Source organism: Balaenoptera musculus, chromosome X, assembly GCF_009873245.2.
Source record: "Balaenoptera musculus isolate JJ_BM4_2016_0621 chromosome X, mBalMus1.pri.v3, whole genome shotgun sequence".
Lineage (NCBI taxonomy): Eukaryota > Metazoa > Chordata > Mammalia > Artiodactyla > Balaenopteridae > Balaenoptera > Balaenoptera musculus.
In genome coordinates this window covers 6,707,818-6,729,193 of record NC_045806.1, presented here as the reverse complement: position 1 = coordinate 6,729,193, position 21,376 = coordinate 6,707,818, and the positions used below count along the sequence as shown (strand labels likewise).

General features: G+C 46.1%; 1 protein-coding gene across 5 annotated transcripts in view; it reads right to left on the bottom strand.

Moving 5' to 3' along the window:
• Positions 1-21,376, bottom strand: part of TBL1X (transducin beta like 1 X-linked) — a 226,573-nt gene that overhangs the window by 143,234 nt on the left and 61,963 nt on the right. The window lies entirely within an intron of this gene.

Below are 21,376 nucleotides of genomic sequence, written 5' to 3'. Positions count from 1 at the left end.
GTCGCTCAAACTGGTAGTGGGAGACAAGGGACCCGCGGACAAGGAGCTGAGTTTACACCGGGGGCTGGGATGGAGCTCTACGAGGAGGGAGCCCTCGAATGGGAGTGAGAGTGGTCAGCAAGTGCAAACGTCCCGCGGTGAGATCGACCTTGGCGACTGGGAGACAGGGAGGAAGGTCAGCGGACTGGGCAGCAGAAGTCAGTCCTCCTGGATCACAGAGGACTCTGCAGCCCTTGCAAAGGACTCTCATCCTTTCTTCTTGACCTCTCTTCACCCAGCACCAGACTGAACGAGAAAAGAAAATGTGACCATCTTTCTACTTCGACACCCTTCAGGGGCTCCCATCGTTCTTAGAACAAAACCCGAAGCAGCTCTTGCTCAGCAGAGGAACACAGTGGCTCACACAGTGCAGGTGCCGAAGATGAGAGACGAGATGGAGAGGGACGCACAGAGTCTGAGGTGTTCCGGGGGTGCGATCCAGAGGACGCACCGGTAGGGCGGAGGCGTGCTGGGGAGGGGACGGAAGAAGCAAGGACGACTTCTAGGCTCAGAGCTTGAGCAAAATTTGGAAGGTGGGGCCATTGCCCGGGATGCACGAAGGCTGAGCGGAAGAGAAATCAAGAGTCTTTTAAGGTGTGAACTTTGAAACGCTCACTGGCTCTGCAAGCAGGCTGTTAACTAGGTAGTTAAACACACAGGTCTGAGCAAGTGGGAGAGGTCACAGTCACAGAGTTAAGTCCGGCAGTAACCATGACCTCTGAAGCTGTGGGCCTGGAAGGAAGCATCTGATGCAGGATTTCTCATCCTCGGCACTGCTGGCATTTAGATCAGACCGTTGTGTCTGCGGTGGGGCTGTCCTCTACGCTGCAGGATACTGAACAGCATTCCAGGCTCTTCCCACTAGACACCGATAGGAATCCCCCATCCTCCCAAGGGGTGACAACCAAAACTGACCCACACTGCCCACATCCCCTGGAGGGCATACTCGCCCCGTTGAGAACCACTGGTCTCAAGATGGTCATGCTAAGTGAAGTTAGGTCAGACCGAGAAAAACAAGTGATATCATACGATATCACTTACATGTGGCGTCTAAAAAACTGATACAGGGAATTCCCTGGCAGTCCAGTGGTTAGGACCCCGAGCTTTCACTGCCGAGGGCCTGGGTTCAATCCCTAGTCAGGGAACTAAGATCCCACAAGCCGTGCAGCACAGCAAAAATAAATAAATAAATAAAAATAAATAAATGATATAAATGAGCTTATTTACAAAACAGAGACAGACTCGCAGACATAGAAAATAAACTTACGGTTACCCAAGGGAGAAGGGGGGAGGGATAAATTAGGACTTTGGGATTAACAGATACACACTACTATATATGAAATAAAGAACAAGGACCTACTGTATAGCACAGGGAACTATATTCAGTATCTTGTAATAACCTATAATGGAAAAGAATCTGAAAAAGAATAGATTATACATATATAATCGACTATATATATAATATATATAATTGACTATATATGTAATATATATAGTCAATTATATATGTGATATATATAATTGACTACATATATAGTATATAATCAACTATACATTATATAATCCATTATATATATAATATAGTCCATTATATATATATTACATATATTATATATACTGACCACTGAACCCTGAGAAGAAGGACCTGGCCAATGAGACAGAGGAGAGTACAGCAAGGTAGGAGGAAATCCAAAATAGTGTGGTGTTCTTGGCTTCTAGTGACAGCCGTCTCTCAAAAATCAGGCAAAGACTAGCAAATAACTGCTACTGAGATGGAGGACAAGGAGGACCGCGGCTGACAGGATGACCAGGGCTCATGCACGCCGTCTTCTCCGCATGGAAGAAATCTAGAGAGGCTTCATGGAGGAGGTGGCACTTGTTGGTGCAAGAAGTCAGGCAAGGTAGAAGAGAAAGGGTCTACTGCTTGAGTGGTACTGGAGGCAACGAATGGGAGCAAGAGGAAGGCACGGAAGTTTCCCAAAATATCGGGGGATGCTGTCGCTATCACGGCACTGAGGAATGAGGATGCCGACAGCAAGCAGAGTACCGGAGGGCCAGTCGGTGGAGAGAACGCGGCTGCCTCAATCCGGCAGAGGGAGGAAGGCGTCGCCCGAACGGTACGGACCAACGTCACTCTTTGGGCCACCAGTGTGAGGACAGCTGCAGTGGTTGTGCATGCTGGCTCCAGGACTGCCCCAACAAGAGCTGGGAGGCGGAGGGACCAGAGGCTTCCCTTCCTGACTTGCTCCTGCGTCATCCTAGACCCCCTACCCCCCAAAGGGGCTCTGTCTGGACCATCAGGAATTGGAGTTCAGGAGCCCCTCGTGAGCTTCTGGCTTCTTTTTTTTTTTTTTTTTTTTTATTTTTTCTTAGCTGACAAGGAAGGGCACACGCTCCTGGCAGATCATGCTCAGAACGCTGAACTGTATGGAAGTGCTGACAAAACACGCCAGAGGCCTGATCCCTTTCACTGCCCTGTTCTGTCTCCCTTCCACAGCATTACTGTGCACATGCATTTTATTTGTTTAAATGAAAACGTTAAAAAAAAAAAAAAAAGAGGAGCAGCGTTACAGGCCTCACTTTGCTCCCAATTAATTATAAGAAACTCTCTCTGAACCAGAGACTCTTCAGCTGTGAAATGAGGGTATTAAATTATTTATGAGGTTTCATCCACATCAAAAAAAAAAAAAAATCTGAGGAACCGTTTTCCTGTTGACTTCCTTTGTAAATTCTAAGGGAAAACACCTTGCAAGGAACTGAACCAAGAACTTGCAAACGAATTGCTGGGGGCGGGAGGGAGGGAGGGAGGGGGGGGGAGGTAGGAGGAATGTATCTCGTCCTGCAGCCAACTGAGCAGAGAAATATATCCAAAGCGCGCATATTTTTCCCTGAAGTTGCCATAATGATTAACATTTCCACTCTGGAGAAATTCAGTTGTATCACCCTGAAAATAATGTGAAAAATCTAAAATATGTTTTCCGAAGCCACGGTGCATGACAGAGGAGCCGCAGTTTCCTCCTGAGTCCTTTTCTTTTTTTAGTGAGCCCTGAATTAACCGGGCCAAGAGCCAGGGGCTAAGACACATTCTGGTCCCAAAGGCAGGGGTGGGCGGCGGCGGTTCACGGTGCCAGAGAATTCCAAACCACTTCATTTGCTCCGTGTGGGGTTCAAGCTCTGCGTGATGAGGCTGCTGTTTCCTGCATTGCCCATACTGTGCTGACCAGCGTTTTTATATATTGAGATGATTCATTCCATACCAGATTTTAAATCCTTTAAATCGGTGCTTCTCCAATGGGGCTGATTTCGCCCCCCCCCCCCGCGGCCCCAACCCCGGGACACGGGGCAACGTGTGGAAACATTTTTAGTTGCCAGGACTCCGGGGAAGAATGCTACTGGCATCTGGTGAGGCCAGGGAGGCTGCGAAACATCCCACAGCACACTGCATAGAGCCCCTTCCACAAAGAATTATTTGGATCAAATGTCAATATCACCAAGGTGGAGAACCCCGAATCTGAACCATACTAAAACTTCTATAATTCTGCCCAAGGTATATATACTGTGTACTTTCATTTTCCAAACCATTTTTATTCTTTTCAAAGTAGTACACGCACACAGGGGAGGCAAAACACTCCTCCTTTTTCACGGCAAGCTTTCCAGCACCATCTATCCTCAATTCTACTTCACAGAGCAACCACTTTCAAACCTTACAACTGTTTCTGTTTTTGGCAGTGCTCCCTAGTATGGACTTCCATGTTTCTAAGTAAGCTGCTTATAATATATCCTATCAACGTCAGATACCACTTAACTTGATTTTCTCACACATGGAAGAGGATTTTTGGTTTTTAAAATTCCCATCACCAATCCTGGACTTACCCTCCCATGTTTCCCCAACAGTATAACATTTGGGGGGTTAAATCTAGACTGCACACGTATTATTTTGACAATGGAATCGGTACCGCTGAGCAAGCAGTATAGTGTGATTATGATTCCTTTCTTATGCAACTCTTAAATTTTCCTGGGATTATTGGTTGCCTCTGTTTTTATTTTCTTTGATAATTCCTCCAACACCCTCCACAACCTTTCAGTTTTTAACTCGGATAATCTGTCACAGTTCCATGTCTATCCTGCCCTCACCCCCACCCCCTCTCCCCAAATATATACACACCAGACCTTCCTCTGGTCTCTGCTCCAGTCTGTACTCGTCAGAGGTGGGTCGGCTCAGAGCAGATGCCCCGAGATCACACCAGCATCCTGAGAATTCCTTCTGCCTCTTTCTGTTTCCAGGACCCCAAATCTTCCCCTTTCTTGGTTTACTCTCTCATTCTGATGGGACACATTCTCTAGTAGCTTCCTGAGAAGTGATGTATGCAATCTAAATTATACTGATATCCTGAACATGGACAAACAACTTTATGCTACTCTTAATTAACAACCAGTGAGGGAATGACTTCAAAATTCTGAGTGAAAATAAATTTTCATAGAATTCTAAGCTCAGTCTGTTTTCTAATTTAAGAAATATGACGTCATTCTGATTCAAAATCCTTCCTATGACTTTTTTTTAAATCTAGAAAGTGCTTAGATACTGCCTTTATCCCTGATTTTCTAAAATGACATGATGATGAGCCTTCATGTAGTAATTTTTTTGATGTGCTGAATTTTTATTCACTGTTCTAGTCACTTGGTTTGAAATTTCTCTCTTCTTCAGACTTGAGGTATTTTCCCCTCCCTCTCTTTCCTGGAATACCTGTTAGGCAAAAATCTAACTAACCATCTCTCATCTGATAAAGCTTTCTGCACTGTACTTTCGTTATCTAGTAAGGTATTCATTTAGCCACATGTGACTACTGAGCACTTGAAATGTGGCCAGTACAACTGAGGACCTGACTTTTAAATTGAATTTAATTTTAATTAATTTAGTTTAAAGAGCCACACGTGGCCAATGGCTACCATATGTGACAGCACAAATCTAAAGAGGAAAAAAAGACAGCAATGGAAGATCAGTGCCGTTAGCAACCACCCTGAGATGATATTAAACACGAGTTCAGAAGAAAAAATTGAGAGCAATTTCTAAATCCCCGCCGTTACTATTTCCAATATAAGGTTCTGTGATTTAATTCCTTAGGGCCTCCTTCCTCGTTAAGAACTTGAGGACCTTTTAGAATGATATCACACAAGCAGAAGCGTCCCTCTGCACCTAAGACTGGATTTTATTACACCCCGTGTGTAAACAGGGCAACCGAGGGCCCTCTTTCATCTGAGGTGAGATAGGAAGGTCCCTCACAAAACAGAAATTTGTACCGTACTCACAACATCATAGCAGAAAATAGCAGCGAAACATAAAAAATAATAAAACACAAGGGACAAGACAACTGGTAGGTTGCTAATGGCAACTTCTTTGAATGCCACCTCATGACGGCAGTCACGGAGCCCTCACCCCATCACACCGGGGTGTAGAACACGGCTCTCTACCTATGCTTTGGCAAGAAACACTGCTTCTGCATAGTGGACGCTCCAGGGGATAGAAACTGGAACAGCACGCAAGGCCTTCTCTGTGCATTCATTCATTCGCTTGCTCATTCAACAGATGTCACAAATATCGTAAACTGTCATCCATCTATTAGCAACAACCGAGACAGAAAACAGACCAAAACCAAACTGCACAAGTCCTATGCACCTGCCACAAAGCCAAGCAGCCTCTTGCTTCATCACAATCACTGAGAACCACTTTATTATGGCTGAGTACAGAATACAGCCGGCACGCCCTAGCTGTGCGTTCAAAACAAACAGCAGGATCCCAACCACAAGGAAGTCACTCTTCTTTTTTAATCTTTGAAGAAAAACAAACGTAGCACTGTAGGTACAGGGAAATAAATATTCAGGAAACATCATTCATTTTTAATTTAAGAATCAATGGGGAAACATATTTTCTTCATATACTCTTCAGGTAAGTCATTTAATATCCATTCGTTCCTGCAAAATGACATTTTATTATGCTTGCAGGTTTTACAAGTTCAGTGTAAAAGTATGAGTTATTCAAATGAGGAGAAACAGAGACACTGACCAAGACACATATAAACTTGATTTCTTCTTTAAAGCATTATGACACTAATAACAAGTATTTAACGCTTGTAGAATTGGCAAAATCAGTACTGTGAGCATGCACTGATATATATGAGCACATATATATAGACATGTGTATCATTTACCCATCACCCCACGACAGCAGATTCAACCATATACATGTCACACGTGACGAATGCAAAGCACTTTCCCAACTCACACCATGATATGCCAAATAAATCCCATATACAAAGACCAAGACAGGACTTGTCACATGAAAATCTGGTATGAGAGAGGTAACATAACATGACCCAATTGGGCTTACAACTATATAATCCATCCAGAGCTAATATCAACGGAAAAAAAAACCACGAAAAACTTTAATAAGCTCTCAGTCGCACAATATTTGTTTGTAAGCGTTAAATTTTATTCAGTGGCATGAAATTTTATTTAGTGAGAGAAAAAGAATCACAACATTTAAAGATGATACATTAAAGTATTAGGATAGGGACTTCCCTGGTGGCTCAGCGGTTAAGAATCCGCCTGCCAATGCAGGGGACACGGATTCGAGCCCTGGTCCGGGAAGATGCCATATGCCATGGAGCAACTAAGCCCGTGCGCCACAACTACTGAGCCTGCACTCTAGAGCCCGTGAGCCACAACTACTTAAGCCTGAGCTCTAGAGCCCGTGCTCCGTCCTCAGCGAGAGAAGCCACTGCAATGAGAAGCCCGCACACCGCAACGAACAGTAGCCCCCGCTCGCCGCAACTAGAGAAAGCCCGCGTGCAGCAAAGAAGACCCAACACAGCCAAAAATAAATAAATTTATTAAAAAATAAATAAAGTATTAGGAAAGCATGATCTTTCTTATTCAGCAAATTGTCAACCAACAGCAATCTGAATCTCTCCCCACAGATATAACACCAAACTATCGATATAATCTTCAGGTGACACATCAGTTTCTGGTCTATAGATGACAAAGTGAGGGTACCATGGGGTAGAAAAGAATGCCAATTAATCACCTCTTCCTCAACTCCCAAAGCACTCTCTCCACATTTTGCAATGAGCACTAAGTGTACTTTTAAATGTAATTGTCAAGCACGTTATTTATTCACTGAAATTATCATAGAAGTTTCTGAACGCCATATGGTCCTGGTGTTCATGTTTCAGTTTCTATGATTTGCAAACACATCCTACTCTCCCACCCCTCACCTGGAAAGGTCAAGTGTACCGTCCTCAATTTCATTTAGCAACACAGCAAGCAAATCCCTTTGGGAAAACAATTAAATTCAATTCTGTGCTTACCTAAATACCTCAAAATCTAGGACACCAATGGCAATGATCAGCTAATTCAAGAACAGAGTATTAAAACACACGTGCACACACACACAAACAGGCACACAAACACATCTTCCTATTCACAAACCAAAGTACTTCTTCAAGTGTCACCTCCCTATTGAGGACATCAGAAAGATATCCTAAGTAAAAATAAAAATTTAAAACTAAAACCAAAACACCCAACACTCTCACACAAATACACTAGAGTTTCACTATACTGAAAGAAGCTCAAAAACACTCATAAGGCAGAGACCAAAATTATGCAACTCTCTGATCCTTCCCCTTTTGGAAACAAGATGCCCTCAAAATGACTTAAACCCCAGCCTTTTCCAAAAGTGGGAAAAAAATTTTTTTATTTGTCAAATTAACGACTGGGAGGTGGTGGGTCACTAGGAATTCTGTTTCAGTTTGCACTGAGGGTCAGTCCTGCCCCCAAGTCTTTAGACCAGTGGCTCCCAGCTGGGGGTGACTGCGGTCCCCAAGAGATGTCTGGAGACGTTTCAGGTGGCCACACCTGGGGCTGAAACTGAGGGTTTCTCCATCACCAGCAAGCTCATGCAGTTCAGCTAACAAACACGTCTCCAGTCTCTCTACAGCTGCCTCAGCACACCACAGACTCTGTCTGGCCCTGCCATGCCTCACCCCTGAGCCCCAATCTTCTGCCCCGGCTGTTAACAAGCTCTCCTAGCTGGTCTCACGTTCCCCAGCCTCGCGCCTTTGCGAGAACCCATGCGTTCGACCCTGAGAACTGTATCGCCGGTAGCATCTCCAAGTCACCTGCCCTTCTCACCCTGTCTGCAAGCGCCCCACTGACCCCACGCCTTGCTGCCAGGGGCATTTCTTCCAGGCACACCCCTCGGGTCCCATAATGAACGTGAGAACTGAGATGCAGCTCGGCCTCAGCAGCTCTTCTGGTTGTGATACGGACATGTCCTGTTATTCCATCCAGGATGCAGTTGGCCTGGCAACTAGAGTGGGGTAGCTGGGGCCAGAAGGGCTGTGACAACCCACCCCCGGCCGGCTGCACGCATCCTTGGGCCAGGCTTCCCCACGCCTGCAGTTCCACGCCTGTACGAAGGGGACAGGTAATGACGGAACCCTCACAACAACATCAGGGGTGGACCCCACCATGCACACGCACAGAAAGGACAGAGAACCCTCCCTGGTACAGAGGGAACACCACCTAAGTATTGGACAAAACTCCTTTCACCACTGTGGTCCACACATTCCGGAATCAGCTTACAGCCTCGTCACCAAGTGTACGTGTGGCCCCAGACAAGAACCTGTGAGCCTCCTAGTTCCCTCTCCCTGTAAAAACGGGACGAAGGACGCCTACGTTACACGACAGTCGGGAGGAATAGAGACCTTGATTGTGAAATACACAGCACAGCTCCTGGCCCATCAAAGCAATTAATCAGAGGCCATTACTACGGGCTGTTATTAACGGGGAATAGCCAAGGCCCTGAACTGATCCAGAAAAGTCATTCCAAATCTTTCCTTCTCATAAAATCGAGAAATAGCTATTCTTCCTGCACTAATTCTTTATACTTGTTTAGCGGGAGACCCATAAGAACTTTTACTTCAATAACCTTGATTTCATTTCCTGCTTTTCAACTAAAGTTATGAAGCATAATCAAGGCTCTGAGGCCCAGTTTTCAATGGAGTTTAGAGGAAAGTGCTCTACCACTCTGGTGGAGACAGAAAAAGAATTTCCGCTCCATTCAATGTACCTTTAAGCCCAGGAATTTATTTTTTAATGGCTTTTTTCCCCCAGTAAAATTAAATGATTCAGGACTTTTGTTAATTGTTATGAATCTTTCTTTCATAGATTGGTTTCTAAAGGACTTTAATTTTCACGCTTGAAAGGCCTAGAAAGTTTAACTAGGGTCTGCTCACCAGCTGCTTTTGACTCAGTCCTCATCGTACTAAATTTAGACATACACTTTGCCCCGACGGACTTCAACAGCACACATTCAAGCAGCCACATTAAAATAACATGCTGCTAGCGCATCAGAACTCAAAAGCCACCGTAAGCTGGCAACTTCCAAGAAGACACAGCACTCTCTCATTCCCTAAGATACCTAATAATTTCCCACCTGGGAAAAGAAAGGAAGAAAATGATTTGAGGTGGGTCCCAAACACACACACGCACAAAATAGCAAAAGTAACATAATTAACCAGGTAAATCAGGGCAAACAGAAGTTAATGGCACGAAAAAATGAGATAAAGCTGAAAGGTGAGGACAGGACCCAAAGTTTGCCATCAGACACAACTTTACATCAGTTGGAAGGGAACTATATAAATCAGATTCTGAGTTTCCTAGACATCGATTCAAAGAAACAAATATAATTAGATGCTTGATTCACAGTACCCAAAAAATGAAGGAGATACAAATATCAAAAACACAGCCTCTAGAGTTTGATACACATATAAAATTTCTCCCATGGGTCCCAGAGAGGAAACTGTGGACTCGGTAGAACTCTACCCTCAGTAACTGCTGTCCACCAGATTTTCACTGGGTCACTTTTAAAATAACCCTCAGTGTTAGATAACCATACAGCACCAAAGCACAGCTCAGTAAATCAGATTTACAAGTGGGTAACAATATGGTAGCAGCATGTAGATCTCCGCACAGCCCAGTTTACTCCAAGGCTACGTCTTAGAAGTGCTCCAAGTCCCAACTGGGGGGCGGGTCTCCTGGGGTCGCAGAAACACATTACAGTATATCGTAAACACATTTTGGTGCCAATAAATATACCACTTCTACAGTATTGCTTCTAATGGTTGCCTAGTAACCGACTGTATGGGCTAGATCATACTGTGATTTTCACCACTGCGTTCAATTGCTTGGTATTGTAAGCGATGCCCCAATAAAACAAGGAGAAACATTTTGAAAGTGTCAAAACTTTTGCAAACCACCTACACTAAAAAAAAGAAAGCTGGGGCTTCCCTGGTGGCTCAGTGGTTAAGAATCCGCCTGCCAAGGTAGGGGACACGGGTTCGAGCCCTGGTCCGGGAAGATCCCACATGCCGCAGAGCAACTAAGCCCGTGCGCCACAACTACTGAGCCTGCGCTCTAGAGCCCGCGAGCCACAACTGCTGAAGCCCGCGTGCCTAGACCCCGTGCTCCGCAACAAGAGAAGCCACCACAATGAGAAGCCCGCGTACCGCAATGAAGAGTAGCCCCTGCTCGCCACAACTAGAGAAAGCCCGCCGCAACTAGAGAAAGCCCGCACACAGCAACGAAGACCCAACGCAGCCAAAAAATTTTTTAAAATTAAAAAACAAAGCTGCATTTTATTACCTAATGTTTAAGGGAAAACACCTAATAGCAAGACTACATAATGGCAGTTAATTCCAAGGTGCCTTTGAAATTGTTTATGGTTCTGTTAATCACAATAGGGTCTAAAGGTATTTGCAGAATAGCAGCACACACGACACGTAAAACCATGCCTGGTATGTGTGTGAACAAATTTCCAGGCTTCCTGAGAAATAATTACAAAATATGTGGCATTAAAACTTTTCCACAAATTTGAGTTGAGAACTTCAGGAAAAACATCATGACCTAACCATGACCTTCATTTCGGGACAGCAAGATATTCACCTGTCTTTCTGCTTGAGACGATCCTGGTTGATCCCCGCCGTCCCAAGGTAATTATTAACAGTGCTGCCTTTCCCTCTCAGAAGTGCCCCAATTTGGACAATAAATTATATGGCCGCTCGAGTCAACAACCAAGATGGCCTAGGTTCCAGAACAACAAGCTAGGAATGCTAAAGTCCCAGACATGGGTTTCTGCATAAAGAAGAAGGAAGTTATTAAATCTGGAGATCCTAACACAGCGAAGGTGGTGGAAACGGCCCTCGGTCAGAACCATGTGAATTGTCAAAGGAAGCTTCCTACTCTGCTGTCTTGAAATAATCCACTCCTTCCACACAGCCAACAAGTGTAATGACCAGGCCTCATCCTTCCCGCTTCTCGGGGACGTCTGGCACTACTGTTTCTATAACCCTCTCCTCCACTGGCTCATGTCACGGCCACAGTTATCCAAGTGAATGGGCCCAGAGCAGTCCAGCTGCATACAACTTGTTGCATACAACTTCCCCCTGCCTCATCTTTCCCCCTGCAAAGCCGCACACAGATCTTCCTAAACCAAAGGTTTAGGAACTCATCACTCAAAATACGTAATGGAAAACATCACTGCTCCGGAAAACACCCAACTCACTCCTTGCAGTTCCTGACTGAACCTCTGGTTCCTACACCAGAAAAGCAGAAAAGCAGGCGGTAGGGACTAATACCAGGTCAAGAATAAATTGTTCAACTACTGTAACCGATGCCATCTATGGTAGCAGAGTCACCCCTCTGCACCCAAGCTGTGCCCATCCTAATCCCCAGAACCTGTGAATGTGGTAGGTTCCCTGGAGCGGGGGAATTAACAGTGCAGATGGAATTCAGGTTGCTAATCTAACCCTAAAAAAAAAGTTATCCTGGATTACACAGGTGGCCCAAAGTAATCAGGGGAGTCCTTTTAGTGGGGAAGAGGGTTTCAGGACAGCCAGCGTCCAAGCAATGATGTGAGAAAGACTCAGCCATGGCTGGCTCTGAAGAGGGAGTAAGGAAGGGGCCAGGAGCCAAGGAACACAGGCGGCTTCTGGAAGCTGGAAGAGGCAACTGAAAACAAAACAAAACAAAACAAATATTTCCCCTAGAGCCTCCAGAAAGTAAGTGTCCCTGCAGACACCTCAATTTTAGTCCAGGGAGACCCGTGTTGGACTTGTGACCTCCAGAAACGTGAAGTACTAAACGTACATCATCTTAAGCCCCTACGTTTGTGGTCCTTTGTTCCGGGAACCACAGGAACCAAATACAGCCTCCTGCTTGCCGAATACCAGTTCCCTCTGTACTATAACCCCTTCAAGAGGGTTACAATCTGGGCGTCAGGGAACGTAGAGTGCGATCCATGTGTGGTCGCTATAGCTGCTTGAGAAGCTGCAGCATCAATGCTGGCTGCAGGGAGGACTTCAGTCACTCGCGGTGGGATGAAGGGGAGGCGAGTCGGGACCCCGAGAGCGAGCACCTCCTTAAGTTTCATGCCTCTCCAAGGGGGCTCGCTCACCTCACCCCTGTCGGGGCCTCACTTCCTCAGCATCTGGCCCCAACTCCCCCGCAGTGCCAGGTTTCGTGTCCTATGGCCGTGCTGTCTATTCCCTGATGAGGATTCTGTTCTGAAAACCTGCACTCTCCTTCCCAGTGTTTCACCCCTCAGCCCGTCCCTTTAGAGTCCAAGCGAGTCTTGTTGCAGGGGCTTTGGGAACGGACTCGCCCGTCCTGACTCATCCTTTGTGCCCGAGGAGCCCTGAGTCTCTGCGGCCTCTGGGCGGGTGTGGGGGTGGTGGTGGTGTCAGTGCCACCGTTTCTTCCTCTCTTGGGCATCACTCGTTAATTCCTCTGCTCTCCCATCTGCTCAGACCAAGCTTTATGAGATGCTCATTACCCTATAGAGACACAGAAGATCCGCTCAGCTCCTTTCTTCAAGGAACTCGTGATCTTTAAAGCAGGCGATGAAAACCCCTCATTTCCTACTCAACAAGCGACGCTGTGGGCCTTACAACTGAGGTTGAGGAAGTTCTTTGAGAGATGATGACGAGTGCTGGTGAGGATGTGGAGGAACTGGAACGCTCACACATCGTGGGGAGGAACGTACAACGACACAGCCACTTTGGAGAACACTCTGGCTGTCCCTCAGAAAGTTACACATGGAGTGACCGTATGGCCCGGCAATGCCACTCTGAGGAATAGACGCAAAAGAAATGAAGACAGATGTCCACACAAAAACCTATGAACAATGTTCACAGCAGCTCATTCATAAGAGCCAAAAAGTGGAAACGGCCCACACACCCACCAACTGATGAGTGAATAAGCAAAATGTGGCATATTCATAACAACAGAATATCATTCAACAATAAAAAAAGAGTGAAGTGCTGACTCACACAACATGAATGAACGCTGAAAGCAGTATACTAAGGACTCCCCGGGTGGCGCAGTGGTTAAGAATCTGCCTGCTGATGCAGGGGACACGGGTTCAAGCCCTGGTCTGGGAAGATCCCACATGCTGTGGAGCAACTGAGCCCGTGCACCACAACAACTGAGCCTGTGCGCCACAACTACTGAGCCCACGTGCCACTACTGAAGCCCGTGCGCCTAGAGCCCATGCTCCGCAACAAGAGAAGCCACCGCAATGAGAAGCCCGTGCCCCGCGACGAAGAGTAGCCCCCGTTCGCCGCGACTAGAGAGAGCCCGCGTGCAGCAACGAAGACCCAACACAGCCAAAAATAAATAAATAAATTTAAGAAAGCAGTATATACTAAATGAAAGGTCAGACACAAAAGACACATATTATATGATTCCACTTGTTTGAAATGTCCAGAACAGGCAAATCCATAGAGACACAAAACAGACTGTGTTGCCAGGGGCTTCATGGGTAGGGGAGTAGTGCCAATGGGCACAGGGATTCTTTTTAGGTGATAAATGTTCTAAAATTGTATTGTGGCGATGTCTGCACAACTCTGTAAATTTACTAAAGATCACTGAATTGAACATTTACAACAGGTGAATTTTGGTATGTCAATTATGCCTCAATAAAGCTATTTTTTAAAAAAACCTCTCTGGAAAAAAAAAAAAACCTCTCTGAGATACTTAAAGCAAAGATTATCTATGTATATGTGCACAAATGTACAACAAAATATAGTTACATTGTTATCATACAATCTAAAATCTAGAGACAACTTCCAATTTTTTTAAAAAATGAAAACTCTTTATTTGCTCTGTTACAAAGGATTTAAATAAGCTCACTGCCTCTAATGTCAAATGCCTAATTGCATAATTTAAGTTGGTAAGAGGCCTATAGATAGGCTTTCTCATTCAAATTACACCTGAACAATAAGTTTTATTCCATCAACTCATATTTATACATAACATGATTTTCAGCCGGTTTGAGATGAAAACTGAACACGTAAAACATTTCTTCTTATAGTCACAACAGAATCCAGAAGATGAAACTCACTAGAATATCTGCTTATTAGGACTCAAGAATCGTAACACCTGAAGCCCTAGTTTAAGTGGATTTTAAATTCAGTATAAGTGGATTAAGAAATCCAATTTTCTGGTGTCATACATGACAAAAGCTTCAAGAATGACAGTAAATTATATATTTTTAAATTGCCCAGTAGCTAATAAACCTGTTGTTGGGTTTTTTCCAGATGGCGTAAATTTCAGCCCTGCTTAGAAAAAAAAAAAAAAAGACATATGGAACTCACACACTTTAATGTCAGCTCATTTCTGTGAAAGTACTCTTCCATGTCAGACTGAACCATCATTATAAAATCAGAATTTTGTAGGGCTATTATTTTTCCCAGGTTCTGCAAAAGAACATGGTCAAATCTGGTCAATCTTGGCAGCACACGTCACACTGGGCAGAAACAGGATCTAGGAAGATGGCAACAGCAAACACCGCCAGGCTGTATGTCTCACTGCAAGAGGAGGAAGCAAAGTCCTGGACCCTGACCTCCTACCACTTGCTAACTGAACCCCTTCGACCCTGCGTATGAAACTCCTGACTGGAGCACCTAGACGGGTGTGTCCCCTATCTTAGTTTGCTATGGCTGGTGTAGCAAATGACCACACACTCAGCAGCTTTAAGCAACGCAGACTGACTGTGTTACACTCTGGAGGTCAGGTGTCAACAGTGGGTCACAGGGCTGTGCTCCTTCTAGAGGCACCAGGGAGGGGAGAAGCTGGGTCCTGACCTTGTGCAGCTTCCGGAGGCCGCCCGCCTTCCTTGGCACATGGGCCCACATCACTCCAGCCTGTGCTTCACTGGGCACATCCCCTCTGATGCTCACCCCCTCTTCGTCCACTCTGACGAACCTCTGTGGTGACGACTCTGGGCTCAGGAGGATCATGTCCCCACGTGCAGATCCTGGAATCACATCTGCAAAGTCCCTTTTGCCGTGTGAGGTCACACGTTCACAGGCTCCAGCATCAGGCCTGGGACGTCCTTCGAGGGCCATGACTCTGCCTACCACAAGTACGAAGGACCAACTTGAGAAATGTGAAAAGAACCTGGAGTCTATGAAACACGACACAAGAGTAAGGCACGGCGGCGGGAACAGAGATTGGAAACAGCAGTGTTCATTTTTCCAACGTTGACCGGTGGTGGTAGTAGCCTTTCTCTGCTTTAGGCCCATCCACACATTTCTGCCTGTTTCTGGTGGCCTCTGGCCTCCACCTCACCATCTGTACAGAACTGTGGTCAAGGGAGCGGGCAGAGGTGGGCTCTGCCTTGTGAACTTCACGGTTCAGGCTGGAGCCCCAGAAGTGGAGGCAAGTCCGGCCAGCTCCTACCCGCGGGAGCTTGCCTTGGAAGGCACACAAACTCTTGAGTCTTACCCTATCTAATCCTCCCACGGACTACAATCCCCACGTCACAGATAAACAGACCGAGGCCAGATGATTTTCACAGGATCACACAGCTACGCGGCAGCAGAGTCCTAGACCGGCCCCTCGTCCACCGCACAGAAAGGCCATGGCATCTTCCTTCCTCAAAGGCTATGGGGTCAGCCCAGCCCCTAAATGCCTCCACTCTCTTTTTCCTAAAACACCCAAACCAGAAGCACGTGACCTCACAGCCAAGAGAAATACAACCACGAGATTCACAGCCCCAAATGGAGGCACAGTCGAGGCCCCCTCGGCAAGCTGGGCCCAGCTTTGCATGACGTGGCCCTGCCCGCTCGGGGCCTCACACACCTGCCCTGCTCCCTCACCTAAGGGCCTTGCACCCACTCGTCCAGCAGGTCCTTCTCAGGGCACACGGCAACACCCATACCTTCACCCCAGCTCTGCTCCCTGCAATGGGGGCCCACTGGCACCACGCCCGCCTCTCCGAAGAGCTAAAGTTCTCCAGGGGAGTGGTATGCTTGTTCTCTACGACTCCAAGCCAGCTGAGCGCCTGGCACAGCACGTGCTCATGAAACGTGGGCACCGTGAATCCACATTCTTCACCTCCACGGGCAAAGCTGAACATGGACAAATGTCCCATGTCCTCTCCACAAACATTTTGGAACACAAGCATTTCCAAAAACTAGCATGTGCCAACACAATTCTTCCTCCATATTTACAGGGAGCTGTATGTTCGCATAAGAGCCCCTCTCTCTTTACCCATCTCTGCTTCTGGACCAGGAAGTTGTATAGGAGAACAGTGCAACATAACCAACTTACGTGTGCAAAAGAAAATTTTGTTGAAATGTGCCACGCTAAAATTTAGAATGTTGTAAACTACATTTTGAAAATATGAAATCAACTCTACTTTGCACCCTTGAGTGGAAGAAGAAACGAGGCCCTTTGGTCTTAATGTCACTACCACCACCACCATCAACGAGACATATGCAGCAGCACACAGGAAATTACAATCCCTGGGGAAATGCTGGGGATTCATTTTAAAACCAGATTTCAGGGCACAGTCCCACAGCACACGTCCTGTGTACAGTGGCAGTGTTGTGTGTGCGTGCGTCTGTGTGTGAGAGAGAGAGAGAGAGAGACAGAGTGCATGCCTGTGCACATGTGTATATGTGTCTGTGCATATATAATATCTTACATTAAAAAAATCATGAAGTGGGACTTCCCTGGTGGCACAGTGGATAAGACTCCGCACTCCCAATGCAGGGGGCCCGGGTTCGTTCCCTGCTCAGGGAACTAGATCCCACATGCATGCCACAACCAAGAGTTTGCATGCCACAACTAAGGAGCCTGGGTGCCTCAACTAAGGAGCCGGTGATCCACAACTAAGGAGCCCGGGAGCTGCAACTAAGGACCCCGCCTGCCACAACTAAGGAGCCCACGTGCTGCAACTAAGGAGCCTGTGAGCCACAACTAAGGAGCCCGCCTGCCACAACTAGGACCCCGTGCAAATAAATAAATAAATAAAAATAAAAATTTTAAAAAGTCATGAAGTGAGGCTCCAAAACACCCTCGAGTCCCGAGTTTGCGAGCCTCAGTACTATGAACGTTTGGGTCCAGTCGTTTCTGGGGGTGGGAGCTGCTGTGTGCATTGTAGGATGTCTAGCAGCATCCTTGGCCTCCACGCACTAGAAGCCAAGAACATTCCTCTTAATCTCCACCTGTGACAACCAAAAATGTCTCCAGACATTGCCAGATATTCCCTGGGGGACACAGTTGCCCCTGGTTGAGAACCACAGCTCTCAGCTACCAAAAAGTCCCCAGGATGAGTGTGGCCGGATTATTTAAAGCATACAGGGTCCCTGAAACCAGAACAATCTACTTTCCCAGATTATTATGAATTACAATGAGAATTATCTTTCTTTGAGGGGGTCTTAAAAACGCAATAAATTCTGCATTACACTTTGTTGACCTACATTCTGTTAAAACGACCAAAATGTTAAGTTCTTACCAAGGAAACCTTTAGAAGTAATTTTTCCACACAACGAAAGAGTCAGTATTTTACTGAGATGATTCTGAAGAGTCTAACAAAAATCAAAACTGCTTTCTTTCATTAGTCTTACACCGAAGCCTGTAATCAGGGAGAGAACGCAGCAGACAGTCCTGCATTAACCCAGATTCCATCTTTCCCTCGTTTGACTGAGATTTTCGTAGGTTACACAAATATTACCTTTAAATTAGTAATAAATTAGTAATAAATAAATTAGTGTTTATCTGCCTCCAACATGTGGACAAAGAATGAAATGTATTGCTGGAAACAGAGTCTACATAAAAGCTTTAATTTTCTCCTTTATCCAGAACGCCAATGAGAATTCTCAACGCTTTCGTCTACCTGACTCTTCCCCCACCACTAATGGCATAGAGCCTTTTGGGCAGGATCAGAGAGGAGTACTTCTGGGATCCCAGGCCCATGGCTCCTCTTAAAAACAACTGTGATCCGAAGCGAAGGGGCTCTGAGTGATTTCTAAGATGGATCCTCCAGGTGGGCATGGAGTAGGGGAACGGGCCACGTCTGCCCATCGTGCCCTGAATCCTCCAAAAGCTCTTTGATCTGTTCCCGCCATCCCTCCAGGCTTCCATCCCACACTGAAGGCTGCATAAAGTGAAAGCTTCCTTCACAACTACTTTTAGAACCTGGGTAGAGGGGAGCCGACCCCATACTCTTTTTCTCCGTAGTTTGAGAGGGAACTGACCGGTGCACATGACTAAGTCCAGGCCGTGAGGTGTCCAAGTCACGTCCAACCCCCCAACACACACACCCCCATGCTCAAAAACCACCGGCAGGTGAAAGCATCGCAAAACGAACTCTGCAGGGTGAGCCCAAGGTACGACGGAACTCCCGCTCGCAAGAGGGCCTGCTTGGTGCAGAAGGAAGCAAACCATTCCCCTGATTTCTACTCATAAAGCGTAAGAATTGGGGCAGCTTTTATAACGTCTTGGGACACACAATCCGTAGCATCTGTTCGGAGGGTCTGATTCCATACAGTTGGAGTCAGTGGATCTTTCTGGAAAGGGCGAGACAGGAAATATTTTAAGGTTGGTAATTGAGAATACAGTGTAGAAATTATATAACGAGAGAGAAAACAAATTTTCCCCAAACTTTCACTGACAAAAATCAGAATTTTGTGAATTCAAAATTTGAGTTTCCTATCATTTTCACGCGTCATGAAATATTCCTCTGTGATGTTTTCCCCCCAATCATTAAATAACGTCAAAACCATTCTCAGCTGGAAGGCTGCACAAAGACAGGCAGTGGGTGGGTTTGGCTTGGGGGCTGCACAGGTGGACCCCACCTCCTGGGGGCAGACCCTGCAGGCCCAGCTCAGGGCCTGGGGAGGACAGAAGGCTGCGCAGGCAGCCGCAGGCAAAGACGAGAGAGAGAGAGAGAGAGAGAGAGAGAGAGAGAGAGAGAGAGAGAGAGGGAAATCCAGACGGAGACATCACCGGGGCAAAGGGCTTTCTGAGCCCAAAACGCTATCTTTGTGTTGTCTGTGCTAAGAAACCTGTATCAGGGGACAACTGATATCTTCAAGTGTGAGAAAGGCGTGGTATTTTGTATATAAACGACACTGCTTACCCCCATAACTTTGCGCCTTTCAGTGTGGCTGGCTTGTGATAACTTCTTTTATGTGTTACACACACATAATTTGAATGCTGAGTGATCACAAATGACCCTAGTTGTACATCTCTTCACCACGTCACTGGAGAAACCCTTATAATTCCAAAAGAGCACTGAAAGTCCTACAAACCAAGCTTAATAAACGGTAAAACATGTGGTGCTAAAGTGGGATGCATCCACAGGTTAGCCACTGACTTTATGAAATGTACACCCAACTTGAGCAGGTGTCTGACAGATAAAAATATGTTTTATTGACAGTTCTCACGAAACTGGTCTCCAGGTACAAATGTCCCCACCCTTTCAGCTCTGCACACAGCCTAAGACCATTGTGATGGGAACTCCCCAGAGGGCCTTTATCAACATTCACAATTTTCATGCTTTCATAATGATCAGTCACAAACCCTACTTAAAAAGGTGACATTCTGTTTATATAAGAATCATCAATAGGGCTTCCCTGGTGGCGCAGTGGTTAAGAATCCGCCTGCCAATGCAGGGGACATGGGTTCAAGCCCTGGTCCGGGAAGATCCCACATGCCACGGACCAGCTAAGCCTGTGCGCCACAGCTACTGAGCATGCGCCCTAGAGCCCACGAGCCACAACTACTGAGCCCGCGTGCCACAACTACTGAAGCCCGTGCGCCTAGAGCCCATGCTCCGCAACAAGAGAAGCCACCGCAATGAGAAGCCCGCACACCACAACGAAGCCCGCGCGCAGCAACGAAGACCTGACACAGCCAATAAATAAATAAGTAAAATAAATTTATAAAAAAAAAAAATCATCAATAGATCTTTAAAGGGGGGCTTTTAAACACGTTAAAGAAATGCAGAAAGAACAAAGAAAAGAAGGAGAAAGCCATGAGGATGGACTGAACAGGTGAAGTGAAAATAGTGTGGAAGTGTAAGGACAGAAAAGGGACTCCTCAGTACACATACACATAGAGTGTCAACTTTTGGACCACGTAAATGTTTTTTACATCCCAAAATATCCTTACTCTCCAAAGGTTCCGGAAAGAAGAAAGAGGGAAGGGAAAGGGAGAGGAAGAAAGAGAAAGAAAGGGAAAGAAATTTACTGTTCGAGAGATAAAGCAAATATGGCAAAATGTTAACAACTGATGAATGTATTCTTTACGTTTTCCATGGGTTTGAAATTTTTCAAAATACAAAGTGGAGGAAAAGAACGGAATAAAGCTTGGCTTTAACTGAGTTATTCTGCCCTCTGACACCAGCTCCACTGGCTACTATTTGTCTTCAACAAAACATCCAGTTAGGTCAGTCTTAATATTGAAATAAAACTTCAAATTATTCTTATTTAAAAAAAAAAAAAAAAAAAACCAAACCCACTGACTCGGCACTTGTGTCGAGCTGGATATTTCTGGTTCACCGTGCGAGTGTTACTAGTCTCTCCAAGTCTCTCTGGAGAGCCGGGCTGGCGTGCCCATCCTCCCCCTGCAGACTCCGTGAGGCCTGGCCTTGGGCAGGTGACCTTGAGTGTGGCAGAGTGAAAACCAGGCCAGAATCTCCACAGACATCATGCACCCCCGGATCCCCAGCTAGGACACCTCCCCAGAAAGTCTCACAGATCTCACAGGGTAGCAAGAGGCATATTTCTCGTGCTCCTGACTGAGCAAATACCTAATGATTAGTAGGAGTTAGGAATATATATTATTTTTGGCTGTGTTGGGTCCTCGTTGCTGCTTACGGGCTTCCTCTAGTTGCGGCGAGCGGGGGCTAGTCTTCATTGCGGTGCGTGGGCTTCTCACTGTGGTGGCTTCTCTTGTTGCGGAGCACGGGCTCTAGGCACGCGGGCTT